General features: G+C 37.8%; 1 long non-coding RNA gene across 3 annotated transcripts; it reads left to right on the forward strand.

The window, feature by feature from the left end:
• The first annotated feature begins 287 nt into the window (after window positions 1-287).
• Window positions 288-7616, forward strand: LOC138741812 (uncharacterized). Of its 3 annotated transcripts, XR_011343785.1 has the most exons (4): window positions 288-374; window positions 790-862; window positions 3226-3315; window positions 6273-7616. It is a non-coding gene; the product is annotated as an uncharacterized lncRNA (long non-coding RNA). The 3 variants fall into 3 exon arrangements; XR_011343784.1 differs by lacking the exon at window positions 790-862 and having other exon boundaries at window positions 299-374; XR_011343786.1 differs by lacking the exons at window positions 790-862; window positions 3226-3315 and having other exon boundaries at window positions 295-374.
• The last annotated feature ends 16869 nt before the right edge of the window (window positions 7617-24485 follow it).

The raw sequence follows: 24485 nt of genomic DNA on the forward strand, positions 1-24485 counted from the left end.
AGTCTCACTGTTGGAGGAAACTGTTTCTCATGCTGGGGGTTCTGGCTCTGATACTCTTGTACCTCTTTCCCAATGTGAGTCATTGGAAGTTGCTGTATATGGTGATAGGGGTCCTCAATAATTTTGAAAGCCCTCTTAAATGATCCCAGTTGATCACATTGATGGGGGGGGGGGGAGGAGGGGCAAAGACCCCAGTGATCCTCCTGCTTGTGGATTGACCTCTGATCCAATGCTCTATAGCAACCATACACATTGTGATGCAACCAGCCAAGATGCCTTGAATAGAACTCCTGTAGAAAGTTGATAGGATGGTGGCTGGTAGCCTTGTCCTGCTCTTCTCAGGAAGAGCAGATGCTGTTGTGCCTTCATGACAAGTGAGTATTAGTCACATCTTCAGTAGACTCCAAACAACTTGGTGATCTCTATTTTCTCCACTACTGAGCTGTTAATGTACATGGAGAGTGGCCATCCATAGTGCTCCTGACGTCCACAATCATTTCCTTTGCCTTGTCCATGTTGACACTCCTGCGCCATGATAGATTTTCCACCTTTTCTCGGTAGTGCAACTCATCATTGTTGCTGATGAGATAAACTACTCTTGATGGCACTGTTGGAGCTGGATCTGGCAATGCAGTCGTGGGTTAGTAGCCTGAACAGGAGCAGGCTGAGCACACAGCTCTGAGGTGTGCCAGTGCTCAACGAGACGGTGCTCAGATGCTCCATGAGAAAGAGAGAATCTAACTAACCTACCTTTGATATCAATGGGATTATTATCACTGTGTTTTCTAGTGCAACATGATTCCAGGGTATATCATTAACCAGATGAGGTTGCAAAAACTGTTTAAATGCTGAGAATCCAGTGGTGAGTGAATCACCCTTATTTTTGCATTTTTTGACTCGTTTTAATTGAATGAAGTATACCATTGCATTTGGGGTTTTTTTCTCTTTTTTTTAAACCAAATACTTGTTCAGCTGCAAGATTTTAGAGTACATATATGACAATAAATTAATTATCTCACCCCTGACACTCCAATATCTTTCCACCATTGACAAGACATGACCAGTGTCTATTGGAGTCTTCTCATTTACTTGGATGCGATGTAGCTTCAACAATTCTCAAAAAAACTCAACACAAACTGTGTAGCAGAGTAGTCGTCGAGGGAGAAGTCTTTGTCAGAGGCAGACGGGTTAGGCTTTGGCTCAACAGGCTTCGGCGAAAACAGGCAAGGGGCGAGAGTTATAGTGGGCGAGTATGCTATTCAACACCTATCAGTGTTAATACATTAGGTATTATGACTGTAGGCTCAGTGCTCTGTGTCATGTGTCAGATGTAGGGTCATCGGGAGACTCTGAGCTTCCTCTCTACTCACATCTGCACTAAGAGCAACAAAGTGCATCTCCTAAGAGACTGTATTAAAGAACTGGAGCTGCAGCTTGATGGCCAATGGCTCGTTAGGGAGAGGGAGGAAGCGATAGACTGGAGCCACAGGGAGTATGCAGAGAACACCTCTGTGGCCATCCCCCTCAGCAACTGGTTTATCATTGTGGATAGATCAAAGGGAACAAGTCTCTAGAAATGAGCTTGGCTCTGTAATGGAGAGGGGGAAGAAGCATTCAATTGTGATAGAAAATCCCACTGAGAGAACAGACAGGAGATTCAATGAGCCCAAAAAAGACACCTGGATGGTACATTGCCTCCCTTGTGCCAGGGTCCAGAACACTCTGAGGAGAGAGGGGAACAACCATAAGTCTTGGTACCAATGACATAGGTCAGATCAGTGAGGAGGAACTGAAGAGGGAATACAGGAAACATTGAAGCAAGACATCCAGGGTGGTCAGCATTACTGTCTATGCCACAAGCTGGAGTTGGCAAAAATAGCAAGATCAGACAGATAAATGCATGACTGAGAATCCAGTGCAGAGGCTAGGGCTTCAAATTCTTGGATCATTGGGAAGGTATGACCTATACGAAAAGTAAGGGTTGCACAGGACCAATATCCAGGCAGTCAGGTTTTGTGTCTAAGTATGCAGATGATACCAAAATAGGTGGTAAGGGAGGTGGTGCTGTGGATACAGAAAGGCTGCAGAGACTTGGAGAGATTAGGAGAATGGGTAAAGAGGTGGCAGATGAAAGTGAAATAGATGGGAAGATTATCATTCAGATAGTCATTCCATCATCATTCCAAGGTGCAAAGGGACTTGGAAGTTCTCATACAGGATACTCTAAAGGTTGACTTCCAGGTTGAGTCAGTAGTCAAAAACATGAATGCAATGTTGGCAGTCATTTCTAGAGGGATAGCATACAAGGGATATAATATGAAGCACTGGTGAGACCTCACTTGGAATATTTGTACAGTTTTAGATGCCTTATTTTAGAAAATATGTGCTTGTGTTTGAGAGGGTTTAGAGAAGATTTACTGGAATTCTAGCAGGAATGAAAGAACTTGGACTGCACTCGGTGAAGTACAGAAGGATGAGGGGTGACATCATAGAGACATTTCGGATGCTGAAAGATCTGGATGGAGTAGATGTGGCAAAGATATTTCCCATGGCAGGGGATTCTAGGACAAGAGGGTGTAATTTCAGGATAAAAGTGCATCAATTAAAAACAGGCATGCAGAAAAAAATTCTTTAGGCGGAGGGTCATGAGTCTGTCAAACTTGTTGCCATAGATGGCTGTGGAAGTGAGGTTGTTGGGTGTATTTAAGGCAGAGATTGACATGTATTTGATTAGCTAGGGCATCAAGGATTATGAGGAGAAAGTCGGGAGAGGGGCTAAGTGGTTGGATGGATCAGCTCATGACTAGAATCCTTCTGATAAAGGTATGAGGTGCTGCTGGGAAAGGAAAAAAAGTTTATTTTGATATAAAGGTATTTTAGATGAAATCATACCGTTTCCATCTATCTCAAAATCAATTTTTTTCTTTATTCAATTGGATGTTTCAATATAGGTGGGTCTCTACCAACTAACAATTTTGAATTCCATTTAAAATAAATTCTTTCATACCTTCCTCATCAATTTTAGCTAACTCTATATTTGCTATTCTGAAGATTTATTTAAATCAAACATTTCAATTGTGCAGCTTTATAATAATTCTGAAAATGTGGAAGTTGTAAACCACCTAATTCAAATTTCAAAGATAACTTTTCAGGAGTACTCTAACCATTTTCCCTCCCCATAAAAATGTTCTTACAATTAAATTAAGATCTTTAATTTTTTTTTAGGTATTTGGCAAGGAATAGATTGAAAAATATATCGAGTCATTGGAAAAATACTCATCTTATTACAATTCACTCTACCTATTAAAGTTGTAGGTAAATCATTTCACCTATTTAAATCTTTTGTAGCCAATTGCTATAAAGAAATACATATACTCACGGTGTGAGAGGTTAAGGCTCCTTTTATACAGTTGAAGTTCCCACTGTTTGTTTGATTGACTGATATTAGCCACATGAAAACAATAGTGGGTGGGAACATTCTTGCATGTGATCACCCTTCTTCCCCAGCCTGTTATCGATCTGTTAGCTAGACAGCTTGGCCAGCACCATTTTAGGGCTGCTGGTCTTGTACTGCTCCAGCTTTTGACTGCACCAGTTCACTGTGTTAAGTGATGTGTTACAGTGTGGTATGCTGCTATTTACTTCCGTGTGTGCCGCACAATGTGCCGGCTCACTCTCTGCAGTGATGGGCTGCCACACTCTCATAATTTTACTAAATAATGGTAAATAATTCAACCTGAATAAATTATCCAATTTTTTAATATCAATTTTAATACCTAAATACTTAATTAGATTTTGTGTCCATTTAAATTTAGCAATTTGCTGATATCAATCATAATCTCCCTCAACTAACCACATAACTCTACTTTTATCCCAATTAATTTTATAACCATATATTTCTCCCTAGTCTTGTAATTTTTTATATAATGACCATAATGAATTTCCAGGATTTGTTATATAAATTAAAACATCATCAACAAACATTCTAATCTTAAATTCCTCCTTCTTAACTTTGATTCTTCTAATATTAACATCTTGTCTTATTGATTGTGCCAATGGTCAATCGCCAAAACAAATAATGACAGAGACAAAGGACAGCCTTGTATGGCAGACCTAGATAACAAAAAAGAAGAAATTTCCCCATTATTAACTATTTTTGCTGAAGGATTTTTATATAAAGTCTTAATCCAATTAATAAATATTGGTCCAAACTGAAAATTTTCTAAGACTTTAAATAAATAATGCCATTCTAATCTATCAAAAGCCTTTTCAGCATCTAATGATAAAATCAAGGCTAAATCTGATTTCATGAATTAAACTGTTTAATTTAGCAATATTGTCAGCAGAATACCTATTTTTAATGAATTTGGATTGATCTAAATGAACTAAAACAATGTATTCGCCAAAACTTTATCTACAATCTTAAAATGCACATTTAATAAAATATAGGTCTATATGACTCAGGTTTTAATAGATCTCTGTCCTTCTTGGTTATTACTGTTATAACAGTATTAGAAAAAGATTCCAATAATGCCACGTGGCCTTCTCCTTCGGAGGCTACATGCCACTAGTGGTGAGAGCCGCTTCCTGTAAAAAAGGGATTTAATGCTGATCCTATCAGTATTTTTTTTTATTTTCTTTTTACATTTTCTTCCTTTTTTATTATTTGGGGATTTCCTACTTTTCTATATTTGGAGATGTTGTTTGTTTTAAGGTTGGATGTGGAGCTGAGATGTACCAGGGTGAAAATGGGAATCAAATATTCTTGAATTTATTTTTAGGGGACACACAGTTTGAATTATGTACATTTAATGTGAATAGGTTCAATAATACAATTAAAATAAAGTAATGTTTAGGTTTATATTAAAAAGTTGGAAGTTGATATTGCTTTGCTGCAGGAGAGTCATTTAACATAGAAAATCCATCAAAAGTTGAAGAGAGAACGCAATGCTCAAGTTATGGCTTTGACTTTTAATTCTAAAACAAGAGGAGTAGCTATTTCAATTAATAAAAAAAGTTGCCATTTAAATTAGAATCAGTGGTTACTGACACCGTGGGAAGATATGTTTTGGTAAATTGCCAAATTTATTCAGAATTCTGGACTTTTACACATATTTATGCACCTAATATAGATGACAAGAAATTTATTCAAGACACTTTCCTTAATCTTAAAGAACCAAATTAGAATATAATAATTAGTGGAGATTTTAATTGTTTTTTGGACCCATTGTTAGATAAATCAAAAAAAAATCTTTGATTAAAAAAAAATAAAAAACTGCTAAAAGAATTCTGACTTCAATGAAAGATTTGAATTTAGTGGATATTTGGTGAAAATTGTACCCAAGAGAAAGACATTATTCATTTCATTCATATCAATTTGATTCTTATTCCAGAATAGATTTCTTTTAATTTCAGCTCAATTTCAAGGACGAGTTGCAGATGCACAATATAAACCTAGAATCGTATCAGATCACTCACCGTTATTGATATCATGTCCAAGTTTTGATAATATTGACTTAATTTATAGATGGAGATTTAATTCTTTGTTGTTAAAGAATGTTGATTTTTGCAATTTTATAAGAAATGAAAAGCAAATGTATTTTGATATAAATACTAATTCAGTTGATAATAAATTTATTTTGGAATGCATTAAAAGCTTACTTAAGAGGGCAAATAATGTTATTCAACTGAGATTGTGACAGATTATCTTAAAGAGGTACACGAATTAGAGAAAGAAATAGAAATCTTGGAAAATAAATTACAAAATATTCATCTGAGAAAGAGGATAGAATTAGTAAATAAGAAAATATATTATAATTCAATACAGACTTATACAATGGAGAAGTTAATTGAACAAACTAAACAGAAATATTATGAACTGTGAGAGAGAGACTACACAGGGTTTGGCTTGACAATTGAAAACAGAACAAATGTCAAGGGTTATTAATGCTGCTAAAAAGAATTCTAAAATTATTTATAAACCACAAGACATAAATGATTCTTTTAATGAATTTTATACTGTTATATCTGTCTCAATCAAAAACAATGAAGGGAAAATTAATGATTTTTATATAAACTTCAACTTCCATCTTTAAATTGCCAAGCTTGCAAAGTTTTAGATTCTCCCTCTATGTTGAAATAAATTATTAAGGCTTTAAATGTTATGCAAAATGGTAAATCTCCAGATGAAGATGGATTAACTTATGAATTATATAAAAAGTTTAAAGATTTGTTTATGCCTTTATTAATGGAAGCAACTGATTCTTTTTCAGTCAAAAATTTTGTTCTCAGGGATCTTGGTGAGGCTGTACTTCATTGAGTGAAGGAAAAAAGAGATGGATCTGACCTAGTTCCTAAACAGTTTCCACTGATGTGAGGATGAGAAGTCACAGACATGAAGTGCATATGAGAAAATCCTTTTTATGCGGTTTGAAATGAGAAAGTACAAAGATTAACAGTTCAAAGTTCAGATTTATTGTCGGCGGACATACATGACATCACTTAAAACCCTAAGATTTTTTTTTCTGCAGTCCAGGAACAATTTCTACTTATTGGTAATGCAAAACTCTGTACTCAAGGGAAGATACATAGACAAGAGAGAAAAGTAAACAAAGAAAGAAATCTAAACAAACTGACTGTGTAATACAGAAAACAAATAATTATTCAATCATAAATAATGTGTTACAGCAGAGAGTGGAAGAATGACACACACTCATTGCGGTTATAGTCAAGACTGCTTGATTGCTCTCCCTGCCTTTGTTTATATGGACCCAGTTTCCCACCATTGCTGGCAGGAGTGATATCAACTGCATTCCAGCCACAGATTTTCCGGCGCCTCTGCTGCTCGGGCTGACAGCCGGGAATAAAGGCCATTAGCCTGCATGGACTTTGTGAGATCACCATGCTCATCCGCCATTTAGGGCATCGGGTCGGCTCCTGCATAGCGGGCTGCTACACTGCAAAGGGTCCTTGAATGAGTCTGATTGAGTTTGTGGTTTAGGAGCCTGATGGTGGAGCGACCATTCCTGAACCTGATGATATGAGTCTTGTAACACAGTGAAGTAAGCAGAGGAGGCAGATTTAATCAAAGCAAAAAGAAAGAACTTGAGAATATATTTAATAGAAAATAAATGACTGCATTATGAGAAGAGTGGGAAGTGAGGCAGTGGGGAAAACCAGTTTGCTTTTGTATGGAGCCAGTATGGGGGCATGATAGGCAGATGTGCTTTCTTGCATGCTTTTACCATTCTGTCAAGTTTATTTATATCAGTACAACCCGATACATGTGAATATTTATTCCCTGATCATGCTGTGACTGTTACCAGCTTTCTGCAATCGTTACGAAATCACACCTTTTTAAACTGTAAATTAGCACATTTTAAAAGAAGCTTTGCCTACTGAGTAGGCATGCTCAGCATCAGTCTCTCCTCTCTGTTTATTTATTTAATCAATGCAGAGTTGGTCCACAGTTTCCTGTTTACAAGCGAAGTGGGAATGGTTCGTGTCTATTATCACAGCATGCTCCAGGACTACTTCCTGAACATAACAAAGCTTCAATGAGTAATTCCCAAGAAAGATCAACTTATCCACTTTGAAAATAAAGTGATAAATACTGATTGAAGTTTCATTTTATTCAATCTCATAGTTCAGACCCAAGATTTACACATTCATCAAACAAACTTCTATTGAACAAATTTATTACCTAATGAGAAAACAAAAATGCCAACATATTGCAATGTGGTGACTTTACCGAAGTAGCACATTTATTTTTAACTCACTGTTGACAGAGTATGCAATCATCTCCAGGTGCTCATTGTGTGTTGATTATAAGTGTGTCACCTTTGATGAGTAAAATTCACTCATTCAGCTGCAAGATCAGAAAATCAGTGTAAATATATGTTCCCTTGAACTACAGAGGGATCTATTCTTTTAGGTGAATTACAAAATGTTGCTAAGAAAAAGATTCCTGAGCAGAATTTAATGAGTTACAGGATGTTTCAGGATCACAGGCAGAAATATCCGCAAACCCTTTGCCTCCGATCCATATTCATCTATGGCCTGTTGGCTGTTGGCTTGTAGTCCTTCCCCTGCCCCTTCTTCCCTCCTACCAATCACAGGCACCCCCCACCCCAACCTCTTTTTTATTCAGGCACCTGCTCGATTTTTGCCCATAACTTGATTAATGGGTCAGGCTGAAAACGTTGCTGAGTTCCTTCCTCCAGCAGTGATTTATTATAGTTCCAGATACCAGCAGCTGCAGGCTTTGTGTGCCTTGTTACGAGCCCAGAGGACCCCAAAACCCAGCAGCAATAGATATTCACCAAGACAAATGGTTACTGAATCAAAAGTTGATTTTAATTATCTTTAAACATGAAAGTAGTATCATACTTTAACTTAACTACTAATGAATATGCTGAACCTAACTTAACCCCCTTTTAATTCTAAGCACATGTGTGTAATGTGTGTGTATGTTCAGAAAAGCTCTTTGATTTACAGTCCAATCTCACTTCTCATTCCTCCAAGTTCACTGGTTGCAGGCAATCCTTATACTGTGCACAGAATTTAACATGTCCATGTTCACCAGGCTTTGGTGCACAAAAGGTAAATGGCTACCACTCAGGAAGGTTCTTGTTGGTTTTCAGAGAGAGATATGTTGTTCCTGGACATCCACAATTGATGTACTTCCATCAGTCACCTCAGTGTCTTGCTGACAAAATTTGTCCTATTAGGGTTCTCCAGATGATAACCTCTTCCTTTCAGGTCACCACAGTATTCCTTTTTGTTTCTCTTATTCTAAGTGAAACATTAGACAGCAAGTCCTCTCCTCTTGCATGAACCACAAGGGCTTCTACCAGGCTGTCTTCCAAAAGCTTGCAAGCTTATCCTGTTTCAGTCCCAGAAGCGTCCGCTGGCTGACACTGTCGTGATCTCTGCTACTCTCTCTCTCTCTCTCTCTCTCTCTCTCTCTCTCTCTCTCTCTCTCTCTCTCTCTTTCTCTCTCTCTCTCTCACACACACACACACACACACACACACACACACACACACACACACACACAAAAAAAAACTGGGAAAAAGCCTGTTTGACTCTCTCTGCTTGCAAAACCAAATGACCCTCTTACAACGGCAAAACTCTCCTTCATACAATAGCAGCTCCAGCCTGCTCTTTCATCTGTTGCCTTGTAAACAATAATCATTAGTGATGTCTCTGGAGCACTCTTCAAAGCTCTTCCAAAAATGTGTGAGAAGCCACTATATCTCCAGTATTTCAAATAAGATCTGTTAAGTGCTTGCTTGTGATCTACTCTAACAAACCCTTCTCAATTTATATCTAGTCCGTCACAGTCTCCACTCACAAAGGCAAGGATGCCATGTATTTGAGAAGATACATAGAATATTGATCTTTGTTGCAAGGATTTGGAGTTTTGAATGAGAGAAACATTGTAAAAAAAAACTTTATAGCATATTAGTAATGCAGGATCTGGAATATGTGCACAATTTTGGATCCCTTATTTGAGAAAGATGTCAAAGTGCTGGAGGCAATTCTGAAGAGATTTGTGAAGCTAAGTCCTGGGATGACAGTGTTGCCCTATCACAAACATTTTTAAAAATCCATCTGTATCATTCGGAAGTTAGAAGCAGGAGTATGCAAACTGATGGGGACATAAAAGATTTTTGGAGGCATGACAGGGTAAATGTGGATTTTAGTTAACACGCAAAAGTTCTGGAGAAACTTCAGAAGGTCTCACAGTGCCTTTACGAGGCAAAGAAACATAACCCATGTTTCTGGCCTGAGCCCTTCGTTAAGCTATGGACAAAAATCAGGTAGGTGCCTAAATAAAAAGAGGTAAATGCAGAGCAGATACCCGAGATCCTTGTGAGGCCTGCAAACAGGATGCAGTGAGCGAGGTTTGAAGCTATGGTAGCGAGAGAGTTGGCACTTATGCAAAAAGGTAAATGCATGAGAGGGTAAATTTGGAGATATTTCTCACTAGTGAGGAAATCTTAACTGAAAGAACACAGTCACAAGGCAATGAAACCTGAAGTAGAAAGGAAGAACTTCTTACAGATGATGGTGAACCTGTGGAATGCTTTACCTGGACAGTTTTAGAGATGAAATCATTGGGGACATTATGAAGCTATAAGTCATCAAGTATTATTGAGATAATAGCAAAAAATCTTCAACCTGGGACAAATCATGGTCAATCTAAATTGAATCAACCCCAATCTGATAAATGCACATCAATTTCATGCTCATGTTACATTAATAATTAAAAATATGATTTAAAAAAAATTCAAGTGGAAAACACATATTGTTCAGATTACTCCAAAGATACTTTTAAAATCATTAAATGTCTTAAATATTACCACATAGTTAAATGGCAGAATGCAGAATATAAAGCAACACTTTAAGTTCTTTCTTCATACTGCTACTTAAATGTTAATGATCCTTACCATAGATTAATTGACCATTTGTCAAGTACAACTAAAAGTTGAATAATTTTGATTGTTAATTTACTGCTAGTTACAGAGAAACCCCATTGTGAAGTCGCTGTATTTTATTGAGCTCCCCACTGAACTCAAGTGGAGCATTCCATTGGGAAAGAACAATTGAATATGTTTTTTGCAAAGTAGCATCAGATACATACTTAATATTCATCCAATCTAGGAATTAGATGGGTATTGTGCCTTATGTCTGTTATCATTCTGTATTTGGACAAAGAGAAAACTTAGTGTCATTAGGAAACAATTCTCCATTGTCATGTTGTGCATAATGTTACTGCAATGGCTCTGAATTCATGCCACACCATACCAGTTAGCTTTCTGTAGATATACAAAAAAAAATCAGAAATACAGTACAACCTCTGGTATCCAGTACCTATGGGGATTGGTAGGTGCCGGATAAGTGTATTTTCCATTTGCTTGAGACTACTATTACAATGCCTAACTAATACACTTGCATAAAGAATGAACAGTTCAAAAGACAAAAATACTATATAGTCATTGACTTCACTTGCATGAATATATAAATCTTAAGGCTTTTTTCTTTATTTTCAGTCACATTCTTTAAAAAACATTTAACCTTTGCTGCATCTGCAGGTTCCTCCCCCTTCAAGGAGTTGCCCGAAAAATGGAATATAACAATATCGATAACAGTGGACAACAATGCTTTTCAAAAAGTTTGCTTCCAGATAAAACATTGGGGATTATAATAGACAACTTCAAGCTGAACATAAAGATAATTTCAGATTTGCTGCATCACATGGCATCAACTTGCTCATCACTCTGCATGACACCATGGCTGCTTCACCCAACATTATTCAAAAAGCTATGAGGACTGGCTGAATATTTGCTCTCTATCTCACAAAAGGTTTGTGTTACTTCAGAGAACATTTACTTTTACAATTTACATATTTTTTTTAATTTTAATTTATTTTTAGTGCTTTTTTTTTGTTACTTTCCTTGATTTCTTTGCTGGTTGCTTAAATTCCAAGCACCAGGGGTTTTACATTTCTATATCAGTAAATTTAACGATGAAGCAAAAAAACTATCATTAAATTGAAGTTACTTCACTCTATCATGGGGATTATGGTTCTTACATTTAGAACAAGAACATAGAACACTGCAACATAGTACAGCCCTTCGGTCCCCAATGTTTTGCTGACCCATATATTCCTTAAAAATACAATAAACCCTCCCTACCCTGTAACCTTTTAGTTTTCATCCATCTATGTACCTGTCTAAGAGTCTCTTGAATGTCTCTTATGTTTCATTCTCCACCATCATTCCTGGCAAGACATTCTCTCTGTGTAAAAAGAACTTACCCTTGATGTCTCCCCTAAACTTCCCTCCCTTCACTTTGTACATATTGTATGTTCTCTGGTGTTTCCTATTCCTGCATTGAGAAAAAGGCACTGGTGATCCACCCTATCTATACATCTCATAATCTTGTAGACCTTTATTAACTCTTCTCTCATCCTTCTACACACCAAAAAGAAAAGTTCAGGATCTGCTAACCTTGCCTCATAAGACTTTTTTTTTCAATTCATGCAATATCCTGGTAAATCATCTCTGCAGCCTCTCCATAGCTTCTACATTCTTCCTATAATGAGATGACCAGAATTGAACACACACAAGCCTGTTGTTTTCTGACCTCATCCAATCCAGATCCTTTTCTCTTGTGAATACTGAAACAAAGTATTCATTTAGGACCTCCCCAACCTCCTCCACCTCCAGGTACATGTTGCCTCCTCTATCTTTCACTGGACCCATCTTCATTCTTATTGTCCTTCTGTTATTCATATACACATAGAATGCCTTGGGGTTCTCCTTAATTCTACATGCCAAAGCCTTCTCATGATGCTTCAAGTTCTCAAAAGACCTTTTTTAAGCTCCTTCCTGGCTACCATATACTTATCATGAGCCCTTCCTATTTCTTATATCTAATGCATTCTTCCTTCTTCCTCTTGACAAGCTACCTCAATTGTTTTGACGACCGTTGTTTCATTTTCCTACCATCTTTTCTGGGTCCCAGTGGAGCAAACCTATCCTGAACCCAGCACAAGTGGTCCCTGTGATAGTACATATTCTATCACCAATGTGTATATGTACAGATGGTAGTGTAGGATGACTGTGATTGGCTGAGAGCATAGCCACACCTACTGGCAGGTCTTAAAGGGTTGCTCCTAGCCAGACCAGGTCATTCTGGACTGGTTGACCTACTTGTGATATGCTCCAGTCTTTTAGTTAATAAAAGCCATGGTTTGGATCAACAAGTCTTCGGTTCTTTCGACGTGCATTACAGTCCCTAAACTCTCTTAACATTAGTTTTGTACTTTCAAGTTTGAACATCTTTTTCCAATTTACTCACGCTAGTTCCTGCCTCAAACCATTGTCACTGGGCCTCCCCCAATTGAACACTTTCCCTTTTTGTCTGCTTTTATTCTTATCCATAGCTATGCAAAAGCTCGGGGAGTTGCAGCCACTCTCATCAAATTACTCCCCCACCGAGAGTTCCACCACCTGACTAGGTTCATCTCCTCTTTCCGGCTGGTCCACATACGGTGTTAGGAAACCTTCTCGAACACACCTGACAAATTCAGTCCCATCTATCACTCTTGCTTTTTATCTGGCTGCAGATCCCAAACCAAGGTGGTGGAGGTTAGTCATGGTAACAAACCATTTTTATTGTACAAAGCAAAAAGCACACCTACAACGTTTCCAAGTAACAAGTAATAAGTTGTGAAGAGTTGAAAGCAAGATTTTTTTTTCCAATAAGATTTGAATAAATGCACAGTGCAGAGAAAAAAGAAATACCTTGGTTTTTTTTTGCCTGCATTGAATTCAACCCCTCTGGATTAGTTACAATTCGACAGCATTATGATATCTGAAAGCTTTAATCAGATTTTTGTTTAAACTGTATACGTACCAGAGAGTGAAACAAGAAAGACTGCAGATGCTGTATTTGTAGCAAATATGGAGAATTGCTGGAGACACTTGGCAGATATAAGACATACGAATATAATTTATTTTTGTGCTTATAGAGCAATGGCAGATGGATTTCAGGAGCGATAAATGGATATCTTTCACATTGGAAGCTGGATGGTGTTGAACAAGCTGCAAGAGAGGTTGAGTAGTTTGTGGGAGATTTGTGGTTGTCATTTATTCCAGAGCTGCAATCAACAAAACAACCTGAAAGCTGACCTCTACTGCCAAATAAGTCAGAATCTGAATTCCGTTATCTTCATGAATGTTGATCTGAGTCCCAGCAGTTGGTGGGCAGTCGAAGCAGTGCGGAGAATGACAGTCAGATTGATCCCTCATGTCAAAAGACTATGTTATAAGCAAAAGTTGTCAAAATGTGGACACTTCAGTTTGGAAAGGACATACTGTACAACATTCAGTTGAAGAACAGTAAAATTCTCAATGGAAGAGAATTGTATGTACTAGAATTGTATGAGAAATATAAGTGCTAAGTTCTAAAACCTTCAGAGAAATTCTTAAAATGTCAAATTCTCATCCCTTTGGTGTATTAGTCAAGCATTTGGAGGGAATAGTAGATAATGAGTGAAGGGTAAACTCAATGATCACTCATCAGTAAACTTGTTTCAAAACTTTTTAATGATACTTTATTCTATCTTTTTTCCAGCAATTCTACACAATGTTTTTGATGCGACTTCAAAACATTTATTTTTTAAAAATCTTTATTTAAAATAAAATCACTAAGCAAGCATATGACAATATTTCAAACTTGATCTAAATATTTGTGGTATTTATATAAAAAAAATTAAAAAAGAACCTCCTATTAATGCCCCCCACCTCCTCTCCCAATCCCCTACAAACTCCAAAAAAATGAAGGGGTCCTTCATTTTCTGATATGTTTATATATAAACAAACATACATAGAGTGGCCGAGAAGAAAAATGGAATGTCTGAGATTCATTTAAATTTTAATACCAACAGTTTGTAAATATGGGCTCCATATTTTCCAGAATATATGATATTTGTCTCTTAAATTATAAGTAATTTTCTCAAGAGGATTACAACTCCAAACTTCTGCATGCCATCTATCCATTCCCAAATCAATATCAGACTTCCAAGTTATAGCAATACATTTTCTGGCTATTTCTGAAGCAATTTGAACAAATTTTACTCGATACATATTCAATTTTAATTTAGCTTTAATCCCTCTAACATCTTCCAGTAAAAATAACTTTGGATCCTGTGGGAATCTTACACCAGTTATTTGTTCTAATAAATTACCCTTTTCAAGCCAAAAGTATTTAATTGCGGAACACTGTCAAGTTGAATGCAAAAAAGTACCAACTTATTGTCCACATTTAAAACATAAATTTGAATAAATATAATTCATATTATGTAACTTTTGTGGTGTTAAATATAACTGATAAATACAATTAAGTTGAACTAACCTATCTCACATTTACTGTACCTTTCATACTTTCTCTACATATCTGAATTCATTTATTTTCATCTATTTTCCAAAGCATTTCTTAATGAGCCATTGGATCTCTTGAATACAGTTTGCTTGGAGTCCCATGCACAACAGGAGTTGGAACATAAATCACTCAGATTGGAAATCATCCTCTGGATATTATTTTATTACATATGGATGACTCATTAAAATTCCATTAATGGTTCCACTTATTGAAAGTAATTGTTATTTCACAGCATTCCAATATTATTTATGGCCAAAAATATATTTTAAGATGACTTCAAATATAGCCAAATGTGGCTTCAAGTTCATCAAAATTGCAGATGTGGATTCGATTCATTTTTTTATGGATTAAATACAATAGACTGCGCTGTGTGGCCAAATGTGGCTTCAAGTTCATCAAAATTGCAGATGTGGATTCGATTCATTTTTTTATGGATTAAATATAATAGATTGCACTGTATGGCCAAATGTGGCTTCGTTCATCAAAATTGCAGATGTGGATTTGATTCATTTTTTTTATAGATTAAATATAATAGATTGCACTGCAGGTTGCCTTTGTTGTTACAGCGAATACTTTCAAACAATGGATACATAGAAATAAATTAACTAGTGAAATTAGAATTCATGATGATGTCAGAAGAAATGGACAACAGAAGATGGTAGCAAAACAAAACAAACTTCTAGAGGAACTCAGTAGGTCAAGTTGCATTTGCAGGGGGAATGGAATTGCTTACATTTCAGGTTGAGATTATGTACCAGGATATTTTAAAAAATGTATTCAAATCCCATTATAACAACTTTTAGCACCAACTTCATAATTTTGGTTGAGATCAAAATAATAACAATTCTATTAGTGTTACTGACAATACAAGTGAATCACTTGTGCCTAATGCAGACCAACTTAAATGTGATTCTGGTGAATAGTTATTGTTTAACGCTCTATAAAGTGCTTTGAAATCGAGAAAAAAATAGTATGAACACATTGAAGAGATAAGTGCATGAGGTAAATAGAATGTCTGTTGATGGAGTACGATGCTAGAATTGGGAAGAGACTCCAGTCAAGCATAAAATTGGTTTTGACCTGTTCAGCTAAATGACATAATTTTTAGGTCATTAATTCCATGTTTTGGTTTGGAAATAACAGAGCAAAAATTGAAATTTTAACTTTCCACTGGAAGGTGTGCGCATTCAATATGGGAATTGAACCTAAAACATCCTGACTCTTGAGTCTGAATTGATCCAATCATAAATCATCCTGAGAAGGAAAATCTGGTACAACACTGATGAATGTAGTCAAACAGGGAGGTCTGTAGGTGATTGCACGGCAATACACTGAAAATTATCAAGATAATCAGGTAAGAAACCAAGATCCTCATATCGGTGACAGGCTATTTTGGGCAAGTGTCAATGTTTCACATAAAGATCAATGCACACTTCATCTGAACTTTAATGCTCTGGCACCGCACTAATGTGAAAAATTATCTTTTAATTGATGTTGACAATATTTGGTAGATGTGAAGATCAGAATCTAATCTAAATGATTGGGCATTGACAATATTTCTCAACCATTCTCTTTTTCTTTCTTTTTTCTTTGGCTTGGCTTCGCGGACGAAGATTTATGGAGGGGGTAAAAAGTCCACGTCAGCTGCAGGCTCGTTTGTGGCTGACCAGTCCGATGCGGGACAGGCAGACACGATTGCAGCGGTTGCAAGGGAAAATTGGTTGGTTGGGGTTGGGTGTTGGGTTTTTCCTCCTTTGCCTTTTGTCAGTGAGGTGGGCTCTGCGGTCTTCTTCAAAGGAGGCTGCTGCCCGCCAAACTGTGAGGCGCCAAGATGCACGGTTTGAGGCGTTATCAGCCCACTGGCGGTGGTCAATGTGGCAGGCACCAAGAGATTTCTTTAGGCAGTCCTTGTACCTTTTCTTTGGTGCACCTCTGTCACGGTGGCCAGTGGAGAGCTCGCCATATAATACGATCTTGGGAAGGCAATGGTCCTCCATTCTGGAGACGTGACCCATCCAGCGCAGCTGGATCTTCAGCAGCGTGGACTCGATGCTGTCGACCTCTGCCATCTCGAGTACCTCGACGTTAGGGGTGTGAGCGCTCCAATGGATGTTGAGGATGGAGCGGAGACAATGCTGGTGGAAGCGTTCTAGGAGCCGTAGGTGGTGCCGGTAGAGGACCCATGATTCGGAGCCCAACAGGAGTGTGGGTATGACAACGGCTCTGTATACGCTTATCTTTGTGAGGTTTTTCAGTTGGTTGTTTTTCCAGACTCTTTTGTGTAGTCTTCCAAAGGCGCTATTTGCCTTGGCGAGTCTGTTGTCTATCTCATTGTCGATCCTTGCATCTGATGAAATGGTGCGGCCGAGATAGGTAAACTGGTTGACCGTTTTGAGTTTTGTGTGCCCGATGGAGATGTGGGGGGGCTGGTAGTCATGGTGGGGAGCTGGCTGATGGAGGACCTCAGTTTTCTTCAGGCTGACTTCCAGGCCAAACATTTTGGCAGTTTCCGCAAAGCAGGACGTCAAGCGCTGAAGAGCTGGCTCTGAATGGGCAACTAAAGCGGCATCATCTGCAAAGAGTAGTTCACGGACAAGTTTCTCTTGTGTCTTGGTGTGAGCTTGCAGGCGCCTCAGATTGAAGAGACTGCCATCCGTGCGGTACCGGATGTAAACAGCGTCTTCATTGTTGGGGTCTTTCATGGCTTGGTTCAGCATCATGCTGAAGAAGATTGAAAAGAGGGTTGGTGCGAGAACACAGCCTTGCTTCACGCCATTGTTAATGGAGAAGGGTTCAGAGAGCTCATTGCTGTATCTGACCCGACCTTGTTGGTTTTCGTGCAGTTGGATAATCATGTTGAGGAACTTTGGGGGACATCCGATGCGCTCTAGTATTTGCCAAAGCCCTTTCCTGCTCACGGTGTCGAAGGCTTTGGTGAGGTCAACAAAGGTGATGTAGAGTCCTTTGTTTTGTTCTCTACACTTTTCTTGGAGCTGTCTGAGGGCAAAGACCATGTCAGTGGTTCCTCTGTTAGCGCGAAAGCCGCACTGTGATTCTGGGAGAATATTCTCAGCGACACTAGGTATTATTCTATTTAGTAGAATCCTAGCGAAGATTTTGCCTGCAATGGAGAGCAACGTGATTCCCCTGTAGTTTGAGCAGTCTGATTTCTCGCCTTTGTTTTTGTACAGGGTGATGATGGTGGCATCACGAAGATCCTGAGGCAGTTTACCTTGGTCCCAACAAAGCTTGAAAAACTCATGCAGTTTGGCATGAGAAGGACTATAATCGCTTTATTTTGGTCAATAGTTGAATCTTCTCAGTGAGGACCAAAAAGATGACTTAATTCATTCAGGATTAGATAGATATCTTTTTGACTGTTGTTATGGACATTGGACAATTTTATTTTTGATTGAGGACAGGACTGAATCTATCATGGGGATTTGACAGCTGCAGTAGTAGCACTGGGCTATCACTAGAGACCTTCGACCACTGTTAAAGCACAAGAAGTCATGGGCTCACAGGAGAACAAGCCTGCAGTTTTTAACCTTTCTCCACAAATGGGGAGAGCGGGAGACACACACTGGGTAGTTAACAAAGCCCAGTGCACGGGTTTTGAAGAGGTTAGTCGGTGGATTGGTCTACAGGCAGTCAGACAATCAGTCTGACTCTGCGTGCTCACCCGGCAGCTTCAGCAAGCCACACACTGAATTGCTTTGTTCACGAGTTGGGAGCTGTATGTCAGTGTGCTCACCCAATAGTTTCAGTGGGAAAAGGAAGACTGAGCCACTTTGTCCACAGGTGTCAGCACTGTTGTCCTGACAGCAGTTTGGGAACTCTGATATCCAGAGTTTGTATGGGACTGACCAGTGCCTCTCCTGTCCCCGTTCAAGAGGAGGTCTTTCAACAAGACTCATGGGACACTCAAGCCAGGATGTCCAAAGGAGAATACTTGTATGACTGAAGGTCACTTATTAACCCTAAAGTGGGCTTCAGAGGCGTGAACCTCAGTGGTGACCAGGAGGTCACTGTGAAATTCCCAGGTGAAGGAAGTAAAGGTGGTTGTTGCCACATTCAAAAACTCGAGCCAGTCTCATGTTCCCCTGATAGGGTTGAAAGTGTATAGGGACCATAATCATCTAGACACAGCCTCAAACTAAAAGACCAGTGGACAAGGAAACAAACAATCCCAAGCCTGGAGACCAGATCCGTGAGCTGATCTTTCTTGATTGACAGACTTGACGTGACCGACTTGGGGTTTTGTTTTTGGTGATTTATTAGGACATTTCATCTTGGACTGTAATGGTCGTGGGTTTTTTTTATATAATAATCCATTGTTTATATAGAGTTGCCATTAAGGCTAGTGTTCGGATGTTAAGTTTATCGGGTAAATTCTATTATTGTTAGTTTGTTAATTTAACCCATTCATTTATGGGTCTTTCATTTGCTGTTGGGGAGTGCAACACTGTACACTGACTTGTTGCTTCCATTAAATGCCTTCATTTGCTGTCATCAAATTTAATAAAAAGTAAAAGAAGCACTTCACTCACCATTAATTCATGCAGATTAATTAATTACTAAGTGGATGTGAACACAGCCAAAGGATTGTCAAATATTAAAGAGCGTTGCACAAATGGCAATTTCCCCTAAGAGAGATCAATGACAAATGGTTACCTCTGCTGTATTGAGTCGTAATGTAAACTGGGATAGACACATTGTCGCCCAACTTTTACACAGTATCTTATTGCTGATTTTCATTTGTCTCTGATCTTTTTTCCTACCTACATGAAATAAGCACAGAACTTGATGTGTTATAGTAGCACCATGTGCCATTTTCATCCATCAGAAGCAGCATTTGATCAACATTACAGACAGGAGGTTACATTCTCACAAGCAAACAAACCATCTTCGCTGTCATTTCTTCCAAGTAACACGTGCACATCCCTGCCATTTAATATTCATTGATGCAAATATTTCATTATATTTTTGAAATGTTTCTTGAGAGAATTCCACAGAACTCAGATTCAAGAGCTTCCATATTTCTCAAGCAAAGCATGCATGAAGAATGTGTAACCACAGTGAGAATCACACCAGTCACCAAGTCTATTAGTAAACTGGATCTGGCACTTCCACTAAGGCCTCTGACTTTCTTGCAGTATCTTTTACATGGACACCGACGTCACTAGGACTGCATCTTCTCCTTTTAAATTGGAGATTTTGGATGCAATTGAAGATCTTTTATTGATCTTCATTTCAGGAAAGCAAAGCAACATTGTCTCTGACAAGTAAATGAAATGAAAATAAACAAGAACTAATAATTATAATGATTTAATTGTTTGCTCTCCTATGCTTGCCAATAAAATGTTGTCAATCATATAAATTGTATTGAAGGTTCATTGTCCAAGACAATTTGTGCAAAGTCAAAATTGTGAAAATATCTTGAGTTGCAGAACAGTTCAAAGGCAGTGAAATCAGCTGACCTTTTGTACCTCCACAGATGCTTGTTCCATTTCTACAGCCATAGGGAGTAGGACAGAGATACATCCAAAACAGTGAGGCATCTACAGAAAGTGGGTGGGGTGGGGGGGGAGTGCGCAGTACACCTTTAAATATAAGGTTTAGAAGAAGTATGACAGGAAATCAAAACTCAGATAGATTTTAATTATCAAGATCTGTTTGTATTCGGAAACCACCTGTTAAGTAAGAGGTAGATATAGGAGTAATTGTACCATTTCTGACATTAGAGAGATATTATTTTTATTAAAATAGTTGCTTCAATCTTCACATATATTAAAGATAATAAAGTATTGGGTGATTGTTTTAAGTGGTCAAGGAATATGCATATGTTTTGATATGCACAAACATGTCTTTAAAAGTGGCAGGACAACATGAAGAGGATTTGAAAAAGACAAATGGGGACCTTGGCTTTGGATATAGAGGAAGTGAGCACAACATGAGAAAAGTTAACTAATTATTTCTAACCATTTCCACCTGCGCTACAGGATTGATTCAATAGTACAGCTTAGAAAACATTTCACTTATTACCTCATTAATAGCCTGATGGAAACATGATTTATGTTGTGTGTTCCTTTGCATCAGTTGCAATATCCCAGTCTAGATTGGCATAATGTTGGCAAAGCAGATTTGTTTGTTTTGATGGACTAGTTTGCAATTGGCAGCCAAGTAGGAAAATTGAATTATTATGATGATTCAATGTTCTGTTATTAAGAGTATTAATCTGGAATTCAACCTGTATTAGCTTAGAGACATTGATATCTATTTAATGGCAAGTCAACACAAAAATATCTCGACATCCCCTTTAATTTTCTCAAGGAAAATATAGGAATGCCTTTTTGAAATTGCATAAATATGAAGGATGTCATCTCTGTCCTACTCCCTATGGCTGTAGAAGTTTATTACTCCCCAATAAACCACTTTGCACTAAGAGTTAAAAATAATATTAGAATTAAACTATCTCCATTCTGTCATTAACCACTTTTTTTGCCCAGGGTTTAGGAAACCACATCACTAATTGCCCCATCTCTGTTCCAGTCAGCTTTTGTATTGCTCATTACATTTTCATGCTGTGATTTTGGTCACACCTATTATCTCAGGGGAAGCAACCACACGGAAGATGTCCACATCCATGCAAACATAAGACTTTAATACGTTTTCTAAGCTGTGCACAGGTGGAAATAATTAGTTAACTTTTCTCGTGTTGTGCTCACTTCCTCTATATCCAAAGCCAAGGTCCCCATTTGTCTTTTTCAAATCCTCTTCATGTTGTCCTGCCACTTTTAAAGACATCTTTGTGCATATCAAAACATATGCATATTCCTTGACCACTTAAAACAATCACCCAATACTTTATTATCTTTAATATATGTGAAGATTGAAGCAACTATTTTAATAAAAATAATATCTCTCCAATGTCAGAAATGGTGCAATCACTCCTATATCTACCTCTTACTTAACAGGTGGTTTCCGAATACAAACAGATCTTGATAATTAAAATCTATCTGAGTTTTGATTTCCTGTCATACTTCTTCTAAACCTTATATTTAAAGGTGTACTGCACACTCCCCCCCCCCCCCCCACCCCACCCACTTTCTGTAGATGCCTCACTGTTTTGGATGTCATCTCTGTCCTACTCCCTATGGCTGTAGAAGTGGAACAAGCATCTGTGGAGGTACAAAAGGTCAGCTGATATCATTGCCTTTGAACTGTTCTGCAACTCAAGATATTTTCACAATTTTGACTTTTCTAATATATAGGAAACCTTTTTACTTTGCACAAATTGTCTTGGACAATGAACCTTCAATACAATTTATATGATTGACAACATTTTATTGGCAAGCATAGGAGAGCAAACATTTAAATCATTATAATTATTAGTTCTTGTTTATTTTAATTTCATTTACTTGTCAGAGACAATGTTGCTTTGCTTTCCTGAAATGTAACTCCAATTTCACTTATTACCTCATTAATAGCCTGATGGAAACATGATTTATGTTGTGTGTTTCTTTGCATCAGTTGCAATATCCCAGTCTAGATTGGCATAATGTTGGCAAAGCAGATTTGTTTGTTTTGATGGACCGGTTTGCAATTGGCAGCCAAGTAAGAAAATTGAATTATTACGATCATTCAATGTTCTGTTATTAAGAGTTATTAATCTGGAATTCAACTTGTATTAGCTTAGAGACAATGATATCTATTTAATGGCAAGTCAACACAAAAATATCTCAAGATCTAGACATCCCCTTTAATTTTCTCAAGGAAAATATAGGAATGCCTTTTTGAAATTGCATAAATATGAAGGTGATATTAAGATGCTTATTTTAAATGATGATTAGCAAGATCTGTTATGATGTCTGATACTTCATTCAAACTGTTCAATGGAGCAGACTGACAATCCAATTGCTATTTCAATGAATTGCCATGGATAATGCAAAAAGATGATTTCTAGAAAGAGGCAGAATGGGAGAGGGATAAGAAAATAGATTCAACAACAAAAGAAGAAACAAAAATCTATCCATTCTGAGAATCGGTTTGCAATACAAATCCTATTGTGAAGTAGGTTTCAGTACTTAAAGAGAGCAAAGAGGTCTGGTTGGAATAATTCCAGGATTAGTCTATTAAAACTGTTCTTCATTCAAAATTAACTTTTAAAAGAAGAAAAATTCTTAATTAAGAATGCCATTATGTTTTCATTTGAGATAATGTTAACTATTTATGGGTTAATATCTCTTAAAATCATTCACAGATAATTGCATTTTTATCTGCATTTGTGGAGGAGTATCGTGATAGCTTCTTGGAATCTTCAGTCAATGATGCAGAGATCATCATTAAAATATCCTTGCATTTAAAGTAAAGCCTTGTTTCTGTTCAACATTCTTCCACTCCTCTCTTCTCATTCTATCTCTCTTTACCTCTCTTTCTCTCTCACTCCCCCCTCCTTCTCCCCTCTCTTTCCCTGCCCTCTCTTTCTTCCACCCACCCTCTCTTTATGTCTCCCTTTCCCCCCTTCTCTCCCATCTAAAGATGAGAGCAGACTGGAAGTGAAAAAAAATACCATCCAACCACTCCAAGAGGGCTTGAAGTAGCAGCCATGCAGTCATTAATTCACTGGAACAAGGGTGAGGGGGTGAAGGTCTCAGGTGAATAACCTACAAGACATTTTGTTACTTGGTGAACTCAATGTGCTCAACAAATAGGTCATTTTGAAATATCTTTTAAACTCAAATTAGACTAACAAAGATAATCTCAGACTCTCTAAGTAGGGCCTTCTGCATCGATGAGTGTTACATTACCAGCTGGTAGTGCAGGGATGTCATGTTGTTTGTTTTTGAATATTTGATTTCCTTGTATAGTTGATTCATTTCAAAACTTACAAGTTTAGAGACATTCACCCTCCTTGGATTGGCTTGCCACAAATAAACACACTTACTAAGAGCATCTTATCAATTCATGCACATCTATTTTTCTGTTAGTACCAAAGCGAGATATTTGTTTTAACACACCAAGGAAAGAAACTTCTGCTGAGGTCGGTGGAACAGTTAAGTTCCAGCCTGAGCCCTTCACCATAAATAACTGCATTAGCCACTGTTTTCTGCATTCAGGGAGAACACAGACGTGTCTCCACTTTTTGCCAATTGCCAACCAGTTCCACTGTTAGATGGTCAATCTCTAACTATTCCCTTCCCTTGTTGGCTCTCTCTATCTTCATTTCAGGGGACAGGCTAACCACAAGCACCCAATACAAGCCCACAGATCACTCATCCCTTTTGACTTCACTTCCTCCTACCCTGCCTCTTGTCAGGACTCAACACCACTCTCTCAATTCCTCCATCTTCATTGTGTTTACTTCGATATTGAGACTTCTGCACAAGTACCTCTGAAATGTCTATCTGAACTGTAGTTTCCCCTCCACTATAGTGATAGACTCCTTGCCCACATGTTGTCATATCTGCAGTAATATGTTACTGAGTCGACCAAAATGAATCACACTGTAAGTTACTACTAACTTTAAG

Source organism: Narcine bancroftii, chromosome 8, assembly GCF_036971445.1.
Source record: "Narcine bancroftii isolate sNarBan1 chromosome 8, sNarBan1.hap1, whole genome shotgun sequence".
NCBI lineage: Eukaryota > Metazoa > Chordata > Chondrichthyes > Torpediniformes > Narcinidae > Narcine > Narcine bancroftii.